The sequence below is a fragment of the Sciurus vulgaris genome (assembly GCF_902686455.1).
Source record: "Sciurus vulgaris genome assembly, chromosome: 1".
Classification (NCBI taxonomy): domain Eukaryota; kingdom Metazoa; phylum Chordata; class Mammalia; order Rodentia; family Sciuridae; genus Sciurus; species Sciurus vulgaris.
Window position 1 is genome coordinate 153,885,001 of NC_136461.1, and position 17,349 is coordinate 153,902,349.

The 17,349-nt window shown below is 31.5% G+C and overlaps 1 long non-coding RNA gene across 1 annotated transcript in view; it reads left to right on the forward strand.

The window, feature by feature from the left end:
* Window positions 1-5,370: 5,370 nt before the first annotated feature.
* Window positions 5,371-17,349, forward strand: part of LOC306645946 — a 73,721-nt gene continuing 61,742 nt past the window's right edge. The window contains exon 1 of the long non-coding RNA XR_013759767.1: window positions 5,371-5,440. This is a non-coding gene — a long non-coding RNA (uncharacterized lncRNA). The remainder of the gene's footprint in view (window positions 5,441-17,349) is intronic.

Genomic DNA, 17,349 nt, shown 5'->3' on the forward strand with positions numbered 1-17,349 from the left:
ACAAAAAAGTGGATAATGGTTTCACCTTTTAAAACATTATCATCAAATTCAGTTTTTTGACATCTATTCAAAATCTATTTATTCTATTTTCCAATTTTCAATTCTTTCAACATATATTCATAAAATACAAATAGGGAATTCTATCACTTTAGACTTTTCAAACATATACTATTTTGTAAAATAGTACCTTCTTTTTAAATATGAATATTTGTAGGACATGCTTAGAATTGGGGAATGCAAAAGCTGATCATTAAGAATTCTGGAACCTCTAAGTTGTCCATAGAAAAAAACACACAAAAAAGATCTAACTCTAATGTTTTTAAAAACTTTTAAAATATATTATTATTTCCAACTTATTTATAAATGCTTATCAATAGAGATACAGAGACATCCTTGGATCTGGTTTTACAGATCAACAATTGTGAGGCAAAAGTCAGTTGAAATCAAATGGACCTCAGTCCATATTTTATGGATTTAGGAAAAATACATATCCATAAGAAGATATTGCATGCCATTTACTAAATCTTGTACACCTGAAAAAATATGTTAATATAAATAATTGTTGTGTGACAATTATAGTCAAACATATCTGTAGGTTTTAAGCTGTCTAAAGTAATTTTATATTCTCAACGAACAATGTTTAACATTTGAACCAAAAACAGTTCGGCAGGAATAATTAAAGGCTTAAGTTAAATACATAGACAGTCATTTAAATTTAGATCTGCAATAACATTTACTATTATTCTCCAAGGCTTTGACTGCTTGACAGAAACAAAGTACTCTGGGATTAATTTCAAGAAATGGTGCCAACTGTGCCGCAATTTGCTGTAATTAAGACATGAAAGAACACTAAATATTCAGATTAAAAGAAGCATGATGGAGCATGATAGAGAGTCAAGGTGTGGCAAAAAGCCAGTAATACAAAAAAAAAAAAAAAAAAGACAGGAATACCATATTGATGGATACGAAAACAGCTCCAGCGAAGTTTAACAAGGTTTATTTTAATGAATCACATTTGATGATCATTTTAGTCTTTGATTATATTTTATGTCTTTCTTCACTCAGTTTTAAGGCTGACACCATGTGTTAGAAAGATAATAAAATCAAAAAGAAAATGACAAACAGTATTCTCATAAAGCTAATTAGTTTAAGTGGTGTGGAGAAGTCATTAGGAGGGTATCATAATTATCTTTATGGTGCAAGGATTTCCCTATGTGTCACATTAATGTAGTTTCCTTTAGAGCTAAATGAAAGAGCTATATAGGTGTTAACTCAAAAAGATTAAATATACTTTTTGTATTCATTAAAGTCTTCTTTATATTTTAAAGAGAGAGAATTCATTTTGATCCAACTCATCTCCCTTTTGCTCCCTAAGAATTATGGGAAATATTTTATTTTGCCTTTGAACCTTGATGTATTGATTAATACTATATTTAGGCTAACAGTGAATCTTCCCTCCAACTGACTCTTTTTTTTTTTTTTTTTTAAAGAGAGTCCCTTTAAGGTTTTGATCTTAGAAGGAGATATGGATACTTGACCCAGTTGCTAATGAGGGTCTGTATAATCTCCAGTATCCTATAGCTCAAAATAGCAGGATGCAATATAAAAAGTACATCATAAAAGGCACCATTGGAATGCTTTTTGTCTTCACAGGCAGTATGCAAAAGATATGACTTTCTAAGAAAGTCAGAAGCTGGACTCCTGCAGGCACATGAAGCCATCAAAGTCATAATGGGTAAGGTGAAGCACCTTGACAGTGTGGTCAAGAAACTGAAAGCAAGTATCTTGTCTATACGGGGAGAAAAGCATCTGGAATCAGCCATCACCATCATCAGAGCAGGTCTGCAGCAGCCATATGGGAACTGCAGAATCTGCATAGAGCAGGGCTTTGGAGAGCTAATAGGGTACCCCAGATAGTAAGCTTAACCAGAATGTGAATCTGTTCTAGACTGACACAAGAGAATTTCACATTAGAGAAACAGGATTAGAAGCTCAAAACAGGAAATGTGGATTTTTTTAAGCTTTGAGGTAGGTGCTGCAAAGAGTCAGCATCTTTGGGAGAATCATAAAAACAAAATGAGTCATTTCCACACACAGAGATCTTTGCAGAAAATGTGTTTAATATCTCTTGAATATAGACTATCTATGTTAGATCTTTTCCTGTGTTGCAAATCTCTCTGAAAAAATCAAAGTGCTTATTGTATAATACTGGTGAGCAATTAAAATTAATATAGAGTCTAAAACTTTACCATTCTAGTAAAAATTTTTAAAATATTTGAAGAGACATCCAAGTATTTCACAGACATGAGTCTGCATAATTTACATAAAACAGAAATAAGAGAATGTCATCTTTATAGGATGAATGATCAGTATGACCTATAATCTTTGGAACATATACACACAACATTGAATCTCCTTAGTTGACGTCCATTTGTTTGTTAAGGTTTTTTGTCTCCCACATAAAATAAATAGTATGAAGCTATGGATGTTATTATCATTATTATTACTTTTGAGCTATTGTTTGACTAAACTTTGTAGTATAGTATTTTTATAAAATAAAATATTAATGAAATCATTGGGTGCATTATAGACAGCCTTTGTCAACTCCTTAATTTTTCTTTCCTTTATTCACACATTGCCAGATACATGTTTCTGGATAAAACCCCCTAGAGGTCTCCTGCAAATTCTTTTTCAATACAACCAGATCATTGCAGATAATTGTATTACACAGTGTATCGATCCAAAATCGTTGTGCACCGGAAACATCTGAAAAAACATGATTATAGCTTTCTGTTTATTGTTCGTACATCATATAAGCAGGCTTTTGTGTGAATCACCTGTAAGAAAGGCAAGGTGGAAACATCAGAGAAATTACCTCTTTACAAGAATCTATTGATCACTTTAAATCAAAGAAGTATGTTTGACATAAGATTACCTGCCAGTTTGAACATTAGGTACACTATGTTATAGCCTGGGGCAGTTGTAAGTCTGACAAAGAGATTGTAAATAAAGCATGCAGCTGTGAGCGCCTCTGGCTTGGGATCAACTCAGGCTCAAGTCCAAGGCATAGGTAAACTTAAAATAATTTACCTCTTTTTAACCAGCACATAATGAATTAGAGTAGACTCTTAGGAGAACTCGGACACATAAATCTCTTAGTCATTTGGAAATGGCAAACTTCATAGGAAATTCACATCATACATAGTTGATAAAAGGTCTGTTTTGCTTATGTGCCACAAGTTGTCTCAATCTTGAAGTCAGTCTATTGGTACAAGGACATTCTTCATAAAGGAGACTTCCTAAACATCTCTGTATCCAAAATCATTTGTATTTGACATTATAAGTCAGAGTCCTTTTAACTTAAATACTTTTCTATTTGATGTCTTAAAATTCCCTCACAACTCATTTAAAAAGTTTTGATGTTGTTTTTATAATAAATAAAATGTTGAAAAGTTATATAAAATGAAATATTGCATTTAAGCTATTTATCTACCTACATTAGCAGTGCTAAAACCATATCAGTACAAAAATATTGATTCTTTTTCATTTGGTTGCATTTTCTTACTGGTCAAGAACAGGAAGGCATTAGTGTCTGTACACATTTTTTAAGCTTGAAGGATTTTTTTTTTTTTAATTTAAAAAGCAAACTTGTTGCAGCTTTTTTATTGGATTTTTTTTCTTACACTTTAACATGTGTTGAAATTATTAAACATTTAACTCATTTGTTCAAGAGAGATTCTGATGTATTCCGAATTTAATAAAGATGAGCTCTGAGTGATGCATTCCTCCTTGTTAAATATTTAGCTGTTTGTGTTAGCTCTGTGGTTTCCTGAGGCACAAATTTAAACTGTTAATATATAGCAGGTTTAAGCTATAAAAATGGTATATGCTGTAATTTCTTCTGGGGCAAAACTGGTCATTTTGAACACTTGCAAGAAAATAATGTAAACACATGTACATATTTATTGAAATATAAGTTATCTATAGCTTGAAATCTACAAATGAGAAACTGATCATCAGATATTGTAGAACTTCTTTTTCAAGGAGACATCATTTAACTTCAAAGATGAGTGATAAATGCAGAATATTTATGTGTAGCAGCTTCTTTATGAGGTTTCCTGTAAAAGATACCTCTGATGTAGGACTGTAATATCTTTGTTCACAACTTTATTGAAGCCTAAGATAAACACTATTTTTTAACAACAAATAAGAACCATTAAAAGAAACGATGCTCTTTTTATTAAAAAAAAAATGACCCTCCTCACTGCTATCTCTCTTCATTTGAAGGTACTAAAAGTATTTTTTCTCGTTCTCTTCACTGTGAACTGTAAGAATGAAATGACCAGATTTCACAAAATATCATTCTCCTTATTGCAATGAATTAGACAACCAGTTGAATTTCAAAATAACCTCCCAAAATGGACTATATAGCATAATGTATTAGACATACATGTCTAAACAAATAATTTTTAAAAATATGCTTGATAACATTTGCATTCGATGGCATGTAGTTGAAGGAAAAGAAATTAAAAAAAAAACAGACGAACACTTTTATAAAGAGGAAATATTTGAAGAAAATATACAGATATGTATCTGCAGGAATACGGTCAGGAATACGGTCAACAAAGAACAAAGGAAAAAATGTCTTTGTCTTAAATCACTTATTTTTTGAGAGCTTGAAGCATACCATCTAAATCTGCGTTGGTCTAATGAAAGAGTGCCATCTATTGGATGACCTTGAAACAATACTAAAATATCATAAATACTGTATGTGAAAATAAATCAGTGGAGAACAATCATTTTGGCATAATTTGTAATTATGTCAGTCTCTGTCTATGTGAACATATCTATGTCTGAAACCTATGCTAAATAAAAACACAAAAATCATACATATCAACTTTTTTTATAATACATTTATGTAGCAATAGAAGTCCCACAAATAAACTCAGCAAATTGTTGTCTGATTAAGACATATAATTTTATAATTCAAATTTTATAAACTTGAGATTCTGACATGCATCTTGTTTTCCCTCATACATACCTTTGTTTACTTGTGCTTTATGTAAAGAAATCAGAGAAATGACTGCATGAGCTTGTATTTTGACAACAAGAATCTGTTTAAATCTTCCTCAAAGTTGCATTGTATTACATTTAAACCAAAAAAAAAAAAAAAAAAAAAAAGAAAGAAAGAAAACAAAACACTTTAGTTTGGCGTTTTAAAAAGCAATGTTCTTGTTTTATCTTTCAGCCCAAGAACTTGCCAGTCAAGATGAAAAACTTCTTCTAATGGAATCCAGCTTGAAAGCTACTCAAGAGCAGCTAACTGAGCAAATAGCAGAAACAGTTCGCCAAGAACAGAACAGTAGAAAACCCCAGGCAGAGCTGAAGACAGTGACAGAAGGGATTATTGCTTCTGAAGAAGAAAAAAAAATGATTACAAGTGAGTTGTTTTTTAGTATTTCAGAAAGTTTTATTTAACATACTGAAATTGAGTCAATAGTTTTGACTTTTGTTCTTAGATATTTAACTCTCTGTGTCTTGCCAAAGGTTATAAATGTACGTGCTAGTTTATACAATACATTGTTTAGTCCAAAAAAGAAAAACTTTAAATGACTTTAAGTTTGCAACGTTTCTTAGATGAAGTAGAACATGTTGAAAATTACAAAACTCCTATTCCAGATTCTAAGTAATGATGTGGCAGTCAACTTTCTTATTAACTATCAAAAAACGTTCAAGGTAGATGCAAGAGAAAGAATACACTGTGCTTCTGTAGCACCTATCTGCCAATGTCCTTCTCATCTTTCCCTTTCTGGAGTCCAAAGGTTACATATGGCTCTTGTTGCCCTCCTTTTTTGTTAAAGTAGCTGCTCTAAGCAAGACACTATTAAATTGAGAGACATTCAGAGTAGTCTTTTTGGTCAGACTATCGAGGCATGTAAAGGATATGAAGAAAAGTAATAAACATCTATGCTTAGTTTTCAAACCTTCATGAAAAATGATTCTTAGTGAAACATCTTTGGGTTTTAATTTCTATTTTGATGACTCAAATATTTATGTAATGACTATATATCTAATATAATGTTTTCAGATTTTATCATTTGTTTTTCAAATAAGTGTTAAAGAATTTTGGTGTTCCTATGCTTTTCTGTCCTTTCTGCCCTTTTTTGATTTTCTTAGTTGGTTATTAAAAAATAATGATGAAAGTATCATAGCCCACATCAATACCTTCTCTCCTCTGTCTGTATTTTTCAAAAAATTATACTTTGCTCATTGAACTTTGATTAAATTAAATAATTGCAGTTAGAAAAACACACATCTAAACTTTTTTTTTTTCCTCCTGTCACTCATACCTTTGAACATAGTCCTGAGGCCAAAACTAAAATGTGCATTTGATATTAACTGATCTTTGGAAGTCTGATTCTAAACTCACATAACATACTGAAAATCTTGATATGTTTTTTTAAATTTATAATTTATAAATCTTACTAATAAAATTAAAGTTAAAAAATTTAAATTTGTTCATGAGAAATGTATTTCTCGTCTTCAGTTTACAGGTTTAATATTATAAGGTACTAAAATTATTCTATAATGGAGATTGACATTTTACATGTTTCTAAATAAAGTTAAAGAGCCGGATAAACTCTGCTTGTCATTAATGCACCAGATGCCTGAATTTAGACAACAACAAAAAAACTCTACATCTAGCAAATATCAAAAGGTAGAAATTGGCACTGAGGACTAAAAGCATATTAGGCAAAGTTTCTTTGAGAAAGGTTAAAGTAATATACTATTGTTATAAATATTATGATTCTTTAAAATAGCCAAAGCATTAGAGAAATTCTATGCTTAAGCTATAGTAAGAAATATACACAAATGGTTATGAATATTAGTGTAAAGCTAATGATAGAGTTTGAGATGAACTTAATATTATTTAAAATGCTAGGGTTTTTTTCTTTACAGTTAGATATAACATTAAAGTCATGTTTTTAGCATACTCATAAAATATATTATTTTTTTACCTGAAAACTGGCATAATGATCTGCTTCCAATAGTGGATTTTATAAGTAAATAAATCACCAGTGATTCATCCAGTTAAAATGCAATGAATGATTTAAACTTATATTCTATAAACTTGATCTATACTTATCTATTTTATTTGCAAAGATAGCTAGATTATAAAATGAAGCAGAATATTATTTCTTGAAGGTAATAGCTCTAGAGAGGTATACAAATATCAGCTAAGGTTTAAAAAGTGTTAGAATTGCAAAAGTATTTTTAAAATATAACTATTTGTATCAGCTTCACAATTAAATACTTTCAAAGTCATAAATTATAAATATTATTATGCTATGTTGACAAAATCTTTTTAAATTTTAAAGAGGCTGAAAAATTATCCTACTTAATAATGATGGTTTCCTAAGAAAAGCGAATTCACCTTTCCTTTTAAAAACAGTTTAACATTGCATTGTCTCTGGTTATGCCGACATGCTAGATAAAAGTGTTTAAACCTGAAAAAAATACTACTATTTAAATGTAAGACAAAATAAAAGACTTTTTGGCTAGATAAACAAAAAAAAAATGTTTTTTTCCTAACTCAATCAACAGGTGGCATGAACTGATCAAATTAGCCAATTAATTCAGTATTGGACAGTACCAGATACTGTGGCATTACTAGTTAGTAGAAAGGTAAGTCAGGTGTCATAGGGCATTCAAGTATCACAGTTAGTTCACAGAACCAGTCGTTCCTTATTTGGAAAATTCTGGACTTTAACTCAGTGGTACAAGGTGAAATGTACTGAGCCTGAAGTTGTGGTCGAAGACTTGAGTAGTTTCTGAGGTTTGGCAATCACAACAGAATCTTGCTGCAGAGATCAGAGACTCTTACTATAAAACAGTATTTTGGGACCTTTTATTTTCAATGAGAGAAAGTTTTTCTTGAAATTATTTTTAAGTTATTTTCATTTAAAAAAACAGGATAGAAAACCTGAAACATGAATTTTTAAAACATGTTACAAGTAGTTATGAACAAAACTAGAATTTGTATTTTTCAGGGATTTGCTGCAATTTAAAATGAATGTCAAGATCTGATATTTATCTTTCTAATGATGATAATGCATCTGAGTTTTTTGGCAAATAATATTCTCAAAACAATTCCCTTCATTCACTTTGGAATAGTCATCCAGAACTAGCTGGTCTTCCACCACCAAAATGTTTTAACAGGTTGTTTCCTAAACAAATGTAAAATAATTGAAAAAGAACATGCAAAATTTTGGTAACCTAAAGAAAACTTTTAAAAATATTAAAATGTGAACCTTAAGTTTTTGTTTCTATAGAGTAGAATTTTTGAGGAATATATGGGATTTAGACTTTATATCTTCCCTTCTCTTTTTGAACTAAATGTAAAAGAACACACACCATCCACTCAGTATAAGCCTGTTACACTTGAAAGATTTGTTCTGAATGTCCAGTGGGAACCTGGAAATCGTAATAATTTGTAGTATCGATTGAGTGAAGCTATGCAGCTGGGGCCTCCGGTGAATAGACAGGAATAGACATTTTATTGATTAACTTTTACAGTCATATTTTCAAGACTCTGCTGCAACATAATTTTCACTTCCCAGCTTTGTGTTGCTGCATCATGAAACTTGGATTCTTCTCCCTTAACATTAACCCACTTGAGGGAAAAAGTATGGACATGTCTTGCCAGGGTTGTGTTCTGCAGAGATGCACAACTTTCTGGAATATGATTTTCCTCAAGTACTACTCTACCACAAACAGTAGAAAGAAACTATCTGCTTATAGCAGTTTTTGGAAATATCATTATGGCATCTATTTGGTAATTAAACTTCTTCATATTTTTCTCATTCTTTTCATATCTAGGAATTTTGATTTTCCGACCTTAAATTCATGCATGTAACTATCAAAATCAATTCTGGTGACAGCTTTGTTTTTATTCATTTATGCTTTAGATCTTACTAAATGTAATCAGCAGAGGAAAAGTTATTATAATAATAGCTTATATTTGTCTGAAATGAAAGATATTAAATACTAAATCATTTTGGCTAATATTTCAAAATATGGAAATGTGAATATATTCCTATTGGACATATGTACTATATCTATAGTCCTGTGAAAGATTTTTTCATGTATTTAAGCAAAAATGGTACATTTACACAGATGAATATATCTCAGATATTTTATGTATAATTGAATACTTATTTACTTCAAGTTCCTTATTGCTTTGAATTTTTTATCATTAGAGTAAACTACAGATTTTATAGTCTACATATGTGGAGAACATTTCAGTGTAATTTCATATAAGAAACATTAAACATTAGATTGGATTTAAATATTTTTAAAAGGATTTCTATTCCTTTTTTTTAACATATCTTTACATTTCTTTTGTTTCTGACTTTGAAAAATTCAATGTGAGATTAAATTGTTCCAAATATAAATTTCAGGAGCTTCATGTCATGGCACAGGTCAGAAGATATGGAATACAATTAAATAGACCAAAAATTATTAGACAAGTTTTAATAATTAAATACTGTAATTCATATTTCATGAAGTCTATGCTTATTCTGGTTAATTTTAGGTATTTATTTTTATTCAAGATGATTGATAAGAGAATTTGGTTCTAAGTTTATTGATTTTATTTAGAAAGTATTCAAAGCATTTTAAGTTCATGATTTATTTCTTCTTTAATTCAGATGAAAAAAATTTGGTAAACCATCCAGTCTTATTAAATGTGCAAAACATTTTCTCATTTCATTGAATATTATTTTTGCATGATATTCAACAAGTTTATTGTTTGTTTTCTATTGATTTTCAAAAATATAACTATTGAGGATTTTTTTTTTTTCTGTCATGGAGCATTCATTTATTCCATAAAAGTGAATGAGCACTTCTCTGTGCAATTTGTATGTAAAGACATGTTTGTTGAAGTTCCACAACTATCACCATTAAAATAGCACCTGAATGTTTCAAGATTTTTCAGTTAATTTTCTTATGTATAACCATGTTTTTTACCCTAATGGAGTAGGTATTTTTAAAATATCTAAGATTTAATTCTTTACTTTGCATTAAAATAATGAATACAATGATGTATAAAGAATAAAGATTATCTTTTACAGTTTTATAGCTCATTAAATGAAAGACTCTTACCTGCATAATCAAGTTTTAAAGTTATTTATCAAAATAAGGAACACAATTAAGAGAGATCAAGTAATAAACATAAAATACAAAAACTCTGAATTGAGATTGATTTCAACGTAATCCTGTAGAGGAATCCCCGCTTATTGATCAATTTTAAAGTCTATGCATAGCACTTAGAAAGATAAAGTAAGCAAGGTCAGATAATCAAAGCATTTAAATAGTAAAAACAGCAACTGCCACTGTAGACTGCTAAAATAAATCTATAATACAAATTGCTTTAGTAAAAAGTGGATGAGCAGCTGATCTTTCTATTGAACTCTGATACTGTTCAGTGACCACACTGGGAAAAGGATTGGGAGAAATGCCTCACAGATCAATATTGAGTGAGATGTAGCCAGGATTCATTTTGAACATGAAGGCATTACAGGTGTGAGAGTATAGACATCTTCAAGAAGCATCTTCAAGTGGATATGTTTAATGTGGTTAAAAATGGCCATCTATGCATAATATTGCCAATAAGTCATAGAAGTGCTTTTTTAATTGTTTCAAGATACTGTTTAAATGTGCTTAAAACAGCTCTCGCATAGAAAGTGTAGAAAGTTGACTTTGCACAAAAATAGTAGTATAAGCATTTTTCAAAGTAAGTTGATATCTTTCTATAAACATGCTACATAAACTTCTGTCATTGATATATATTAAACATATTATATAATTATACAATTGTAGTTTTCAGTCCTGTGCAAAGGTAAAAACAATTACAGAATGGGGGATGGAAAAAGCACTCTTGGAAATTCTATGGGAATAGAACACTCTTGCTATGACTCCCATTTGAAACGGTGGGATTTGGAGAGTCCTATTTTTAATAAGAGTGATTGAATTCTACTGGATTACATTTATTTTGGGCTTTAGTGAAGTCCAGTGAGAGTTTTCAGTATATAGTTCTGTGACCAGCACAATTAGGTTTTATATTTCAAATGTCCATTCTTAGAAAATTTGAGTTTAGCTTCTTCTATTAAATGAGAAATACTCATAGCTATAATGAAGTTTTGTGGGGAAATAAATGATTTAACATAAATAAAAGTATTTGTACTGTATTTTGGAATAAAATAATTCTTCACTCAAAACGAACAATTTTGTGATTTAATTACTGCCTACTTTTTCTCAGATTCCCATAGGTGTCATCCTTACGTCATTATCAGGTTTTATGTCCTCTAAATTCACCCAAATGCCCATTACATGAGTAATATTATGTCTTGACAATAGGATTTTCCATGCTCATTTTTATTCCAGGTATTTCTGACAGAACGTAACCATAGTCTCTTAATAATTTTAATATGGTAGTTATCTTCAAAAAATTATTTATTGATTTTACTTTATTAAAAAAAATTTCTAAATCAGATACTTAATTAAATAGCCTAATTATTGAGTTATTTTAACCCATTTTCTTCTAGAATAGAGGAGAAAAAAGCAGAATGGATATTGGTCTTATTTAAGACAAAATTTCCAATTAAAAATGAAATACAAAAAAATCAGGCTCAGGGCTTAAAAGTTGTATAACTTCAGCTTAGTTTTTTTCCATTCCTTTTTTACCAGAATGAATAGTTATTTACAATCATTGTAGTCTCCATGTTTACTGTATGAATTGCTGATAGCAGCGATTTTAATGGTAAAATTGAGAAACAATATTCATAGTTGTCAGAAAAAGGTCATTCTATTTGCATTCATTAGGAACCCGGAGGACCATGCAGTGTATGTTTCCTTTGGGATGTTGCAGCTATTGATTTATACACAGCTGTAGGAAAAATTAATTAGGATTATATTTCACTTATTACTGCAGGCTGTATAATAAGAAAGAAAAACACTTTTGTTAGAAAGTTGAACAGAAAATACCTAAATGGAATCATTGTTTCTTAAATCACAACTACTTTATCATGTAATTTTACTTTCATAATGTGGTTAAAGGCTTAGTACATTTGTGGAAATTTAATTAGCACTTTGAGAAATTAGTGCTTTAATAAATACCCTACCATGATAATGATATCTGAATTAAGCAAAAGAGACATTTTCCTCTTGTTAATTGAAACTTCCCTTTCTCTAAGGTAAGCTGGTGTGGACCTGTCCTCTGTGAGTTTGCAAGTACTGGGAAGCTTCTCCATGAAAGAGTTATTATATCAAAAACCAAAACTGGCATTAGGACCAGGTGAATAGATGCCAGAAATGAGAGTTGGTGAAGTGAAAGAACAAGAGAGAGACTCTCAGTTTTAAAATATTCAGTCTTAGAAACTGTATGGAATTAGGTTCTTCTTTGAATTTAACACATCTACTGAACTGGAATGTGTTATATCAACAATATCCTCAGTTAGGGTGATAAGATTAGGCTTCAGGTTGTTTTAAAAATATATTTGGCCTCTTTTCTATGAACACCACACATACTCAAGTGGAAAATAATTGAATGCAGTACTCTGCATTGTTTATATGTGACACATGTTTGAGATTAATCAAATTGTAGTCACTTCTAATTAACAGCAGAAAATAAATTCAAATTGGGGCAGAGCCAGATAACAAAGGATAGTTTCTGTGTGTTCAAGATACATTATAAATGGAAGCATATACCTATTGTGACATTTCTATTGAAGATTTTATTCACTCCCCTTTTGTCTTTTGGAAATAGTAACATTTTAATAGAGACTTACTTCCTTGCCTAAGGTGGGTACCTAGGTGTGGAATGAACATTTAGGGGAAAAAAGTCAATGAAAAGATTTTGATGCTACTATAAAAATCTAACAAGAATGTATATAAGCCCATTGGTATTATTGGTATTTCTTAGAGGTTATGAAAGGAGTTTATAAAAGGCCAACAGCTAAACTGATATAAGTCCAGTCTTCTTTACATTTTATAGATTAAATATCTTTTGTTATTCATGTGCCCCCCCCCCCCCCCAAACTCAGTTATGGCTGAAAGAATCTATTCCTCCATGTACCTGGTGAAATACAAATCAGGTTGACATATTGTCCTTTGTTTCTGTTTCAAATGCTCAGAGTTCCTTCAAGAGAAGGTAGATGTTATCTTGAACAACATGTGACTTTGTCTTTCTAGAGTGATACACAATGCTTTCCACCTTGGGACATTTTGAATTGTGTTGCAAAATTTACAGGAGGTAATTATGCAAGATTTATTGCAGATGCATGGCTTTTTTAGTGAATCTAGCCCTTGCAGCTTATTTTCAGGATAATGCTGTGTGTTATACCAAAAATGAGTTAACTAAGAATTTTATAAAACTTGCCAGGCATGGCAGTGCACACCTGTAATCTCAGTGGCTCCAGAGACTGAGGCAGGAAGATCAAAAGTTCAAAGCTGGCCTCAGCAAAAGTGAGGTTCAAAGCAACTTAGTGAGACCCTGTCTCTAAATAAAATACAATATAGGGCCAGGAATGTAACTCAGTGGTTGAGTGCCCCTGAGTTCAGTCCCTGGTACCCAAAAATAATTTTATAAAACTCATGAAAGTCTAAAGGCTAACATTTTGAATTACCTTCTTAATTAAAATAAAAATACCAGAACTTTATTTCTTAGAAAAATTTACAGATCAAGTTATATATTTATCAAAAGTTTGTTGAAAAGGTAATTATTCAAAAATATTTCTTTAGGTTGTAAGGGACATAAAAGCTTAGAGCTTATAGTGTTTTTCACAATGAGGTGTTCATAAGCCAACAGTTGGAAAATACATGGGAAGATGTTCAAAAAGTTAGGCAATATATAATATACTCTTAATTTTAAAGGAAAGTGGCAGTACTATAGGAGCAATGAGTGACATCTTCCTTTCATAAAGAGTATTAAAGATATAATAATTGGGAGCTATGAATTTGGGATGTATAAATATTTGACAGTGTATTTTACATGATTAAAAAGACTAAAGAGCAAAATCAGAATGATGAGGAAGTGCATTTGTGGTCTAGAAAATGGTGAGCAATTAATTTTGTAGTGAATATTAGAATGTCTAGACAGGCATGTTGAAATTACATCATGGGTGGTTTTCAGTGTTAGTTTTGGTAATTTATAATTTGCTTAGAAGCAATGTGGGGAGATTATAAAGAGTGGTGAACAGAAAAGTGGAAATGATCACAGTAATGCTAGAGAAGCAACATTGGTTTCTCACTTTTTTTCTCTTACCATTTCACCTGGCTTATTCCTAAGTATTCTTAAAAAATAACCTTTTAGTTTTTTTTTTTTTTTTTTTTTTTCCTTCTTCCTTTTGCCTGACTCTTCAAGACTATCTATGCTATCATGGCACCAGATGAACACTGTTAGAATGTAAAGATCAGTTTCTTCTAATAGTTAGATTTGTGTTCATTATTGTCTTCCTGAACCACTACAGGCATGACATCCTTAGTTAGAGATTAGAATAGTAGTGGATGAAGAGAGTGAATTTAGCTGTGTCTGGTATAATCTGTTGCCACCTAGTGAAACACAGTGAGTTGCTGGACTGACCCCTAACCATGTATTGAAAAAAACAAAGAAAATATTGACTTTTATAAAAATATAGTACCAATCCTTAACACCTAGCTAATATATGTGCCTCAGACAATCCATTGTAGACTGGCAGAAATGAATTAGTTCAATGGAAGCTTTTTTGAGATTAGATGGGGATTAGGGGGGATACTGCATGGCAAAACATTAAGAACTCTGTGCTCTTAATTTTGCCATCAATATTTAATGGAGAAAGAAAGGAAAAGAGAGTAGTAGATTAAAGGGGGTGATATCTCAAGAGTTTTTTGAGATCTTTTTCACAGCATAGTGACTGTAGTTAACAATAATATATTGTATATTTCTAAACTGGTAAGAGAGTAAGTTTCAAATGTTCTTATCACAAAAGATGAACCGGTTGTGGAGGCGCTCACCTGTAATCCCAGTGGTTCAGGAGGCTGAGGAGGGAAGAAGGCAAGTTCAAAGCCAACCTCAGCAATTTAGCAAGGCCCTAAGCAATTTAGCAAGACTCTATCTCAAAATAAAAAACAGAAAGGGCTGGGTTGTGACTGAGTGGTTAAACACCCCTGGATTCAAATACCAGTATCCCCACCTCCCAAAAAAGACAGGTATTGACAGGTATTTGAGGTGATAGATATGTTAGTTTCATTTAACCATTTTACATTGCCTGTATGTATCAGCTTTCTGAACCCCACGAATGTACAAATTAAAAAAAGGGATGAGAGATAACTTATTCCTCAAGCACTGAAGGTTTGGTTTCAAAGATGGACAGTACATAAGTAAATAGTGTATGTGGAAGACGTCTTACCAGAAAGAACATAAATTACAAGGCAAGAGATAAGAAGCTACAGCAAGCATTTAGGAAATGTGAAGATAGATACTCCTTAAGTCTGAGAAAAGACCAGAATGGGTAGAGGAAATTTGAGGACATGCAAAGAAAATGAGCATATATTTTATAAAAAAAAATTCTCTGGTAGAATGAAGAAAGTAGGGATTTAGCAGGCTGTAAGCAGAGCAGAACTGTGAAAAACTGGGAAAAGCACTGAAGGGAATGTGAGAAGGCAGGATATACTAAGGTGCATTCAAAAAAATTAAACATAAAATGATGAGATTTATTGGACAAGGATAATTAAGTTCAAGTGAACTTGAAATTTTGAAGTTTTCCTTGGTCCTACTATTTGCCTTGCACTAACTTAAGCCATGTGTGTAAACCTTGGATGAGTGTTTATAAACAATGTAAGAAGAGCAATCAGTATAGAGTCAGAACATATTGAATATTCACTATTTCTCTATGTCCTATTAAGTTCCTAAAACGTGAACTTGAACTTGGACTTGAAGTCCTGAACATTGAATAAAGTGACGAAGTCCCTGTCCTCGAGAAGTTTATATATTGGTGAAGATTATAGAATATGGGTGGTATCTTTCATGAATTTTACCTCTTTTTTCATAGAATTAAAGGAGAATGATTATTAAGAATATGGAAATACTTAAATGATATAGATTCTTTCAGTTCTGGAAAGATTTTTGCTTAAGAATCCATCCCTTTTTGTTTTAAGATTTACCTGCTTTTGAAAGATCAGAAAACATGCCATTTTAATGCTTTCAATGAAAGCCTTGAAATTTTAGAGCAATGGCTGATAATTATATTAAAATGCATGCCCAAATCACAGTTTCACTTTTATTTACATATATCTTATATTCAATTTTTTTTTCTTTTACTCTGATACTACTTTGTGATTTTTCCTTTGTCTTTGTTTTTCTTTACTTTTGAGCTCATGATTTCACTTATAGAAATTGAAGCGTTATATCCCCTGGGCTATCTTATATAGACACCATGTTCTGTTCTGTTTCAGAAAAAGTTAAATTAAGCTAACATGTTAACATTTTAATACCCTTAATCATGGTTTCCCCTGCATCTCTCTAGTTTCTTGGAGGCACAAACTGAAGTTAGTGTCTTTTACACTGCCGTACCATCTGTCATATTCCTTTATTCCTGTTTTGTTTTGTTTTTTTTCATAACACTGGGAATTAAACCCAGAAGTGGCCTGCCACTGAGCCATATTCCCAGTTCATTTTTGTTTTTATTTGAATTTATTTATTTTTTGTTACTGGTGTGGAACATAGGGAAACTTTACCACTGAGTACATCCCCAGTTCTAAGTCTCTAGGATTGTAGGAGTGTACCACCATGCCCAGCTGGTCATCTTCTCTTTAGGTTGTTCATATAACAGTTAATCAGAGGTAGATTGAGCTAGTGAAGACTGTCATTTTTCTTGATTTTCTTGATTTTAACTAAGGCATCAGGTAAGCCTGGTGTTTTAGTCAACTTTTTCATGTCTATGACCAGATGACCTGACTAGAACAAGTTTAGAGGAGAAAAGTTGTATTTCTGGACTCACAGTTCAGAAGTCTCAGTGCCTAGATGGCTGACTCTATTCCTCAGGGCACAAGATGAGGCAGAACATTATTGGAAGTATATGGTAGAGGAAAGCAGCTGGAGCAGGCACCAGGAAGCAGAGAGAAAGAGCTCTACTTTCCAAGGACAAAATATATACCCAAAGGCAGATCACCAATGACTCAACTCTTCCAGACACACCCTATTTGCCTACAGTTTCTACCCAGTTAATCACTATCTGGGGATTGATGCTCTGTTAGGGTTTGGGTTCTCATAACCCAATCATATCACTCTGAACTTTCTTGCATTGTCTCACA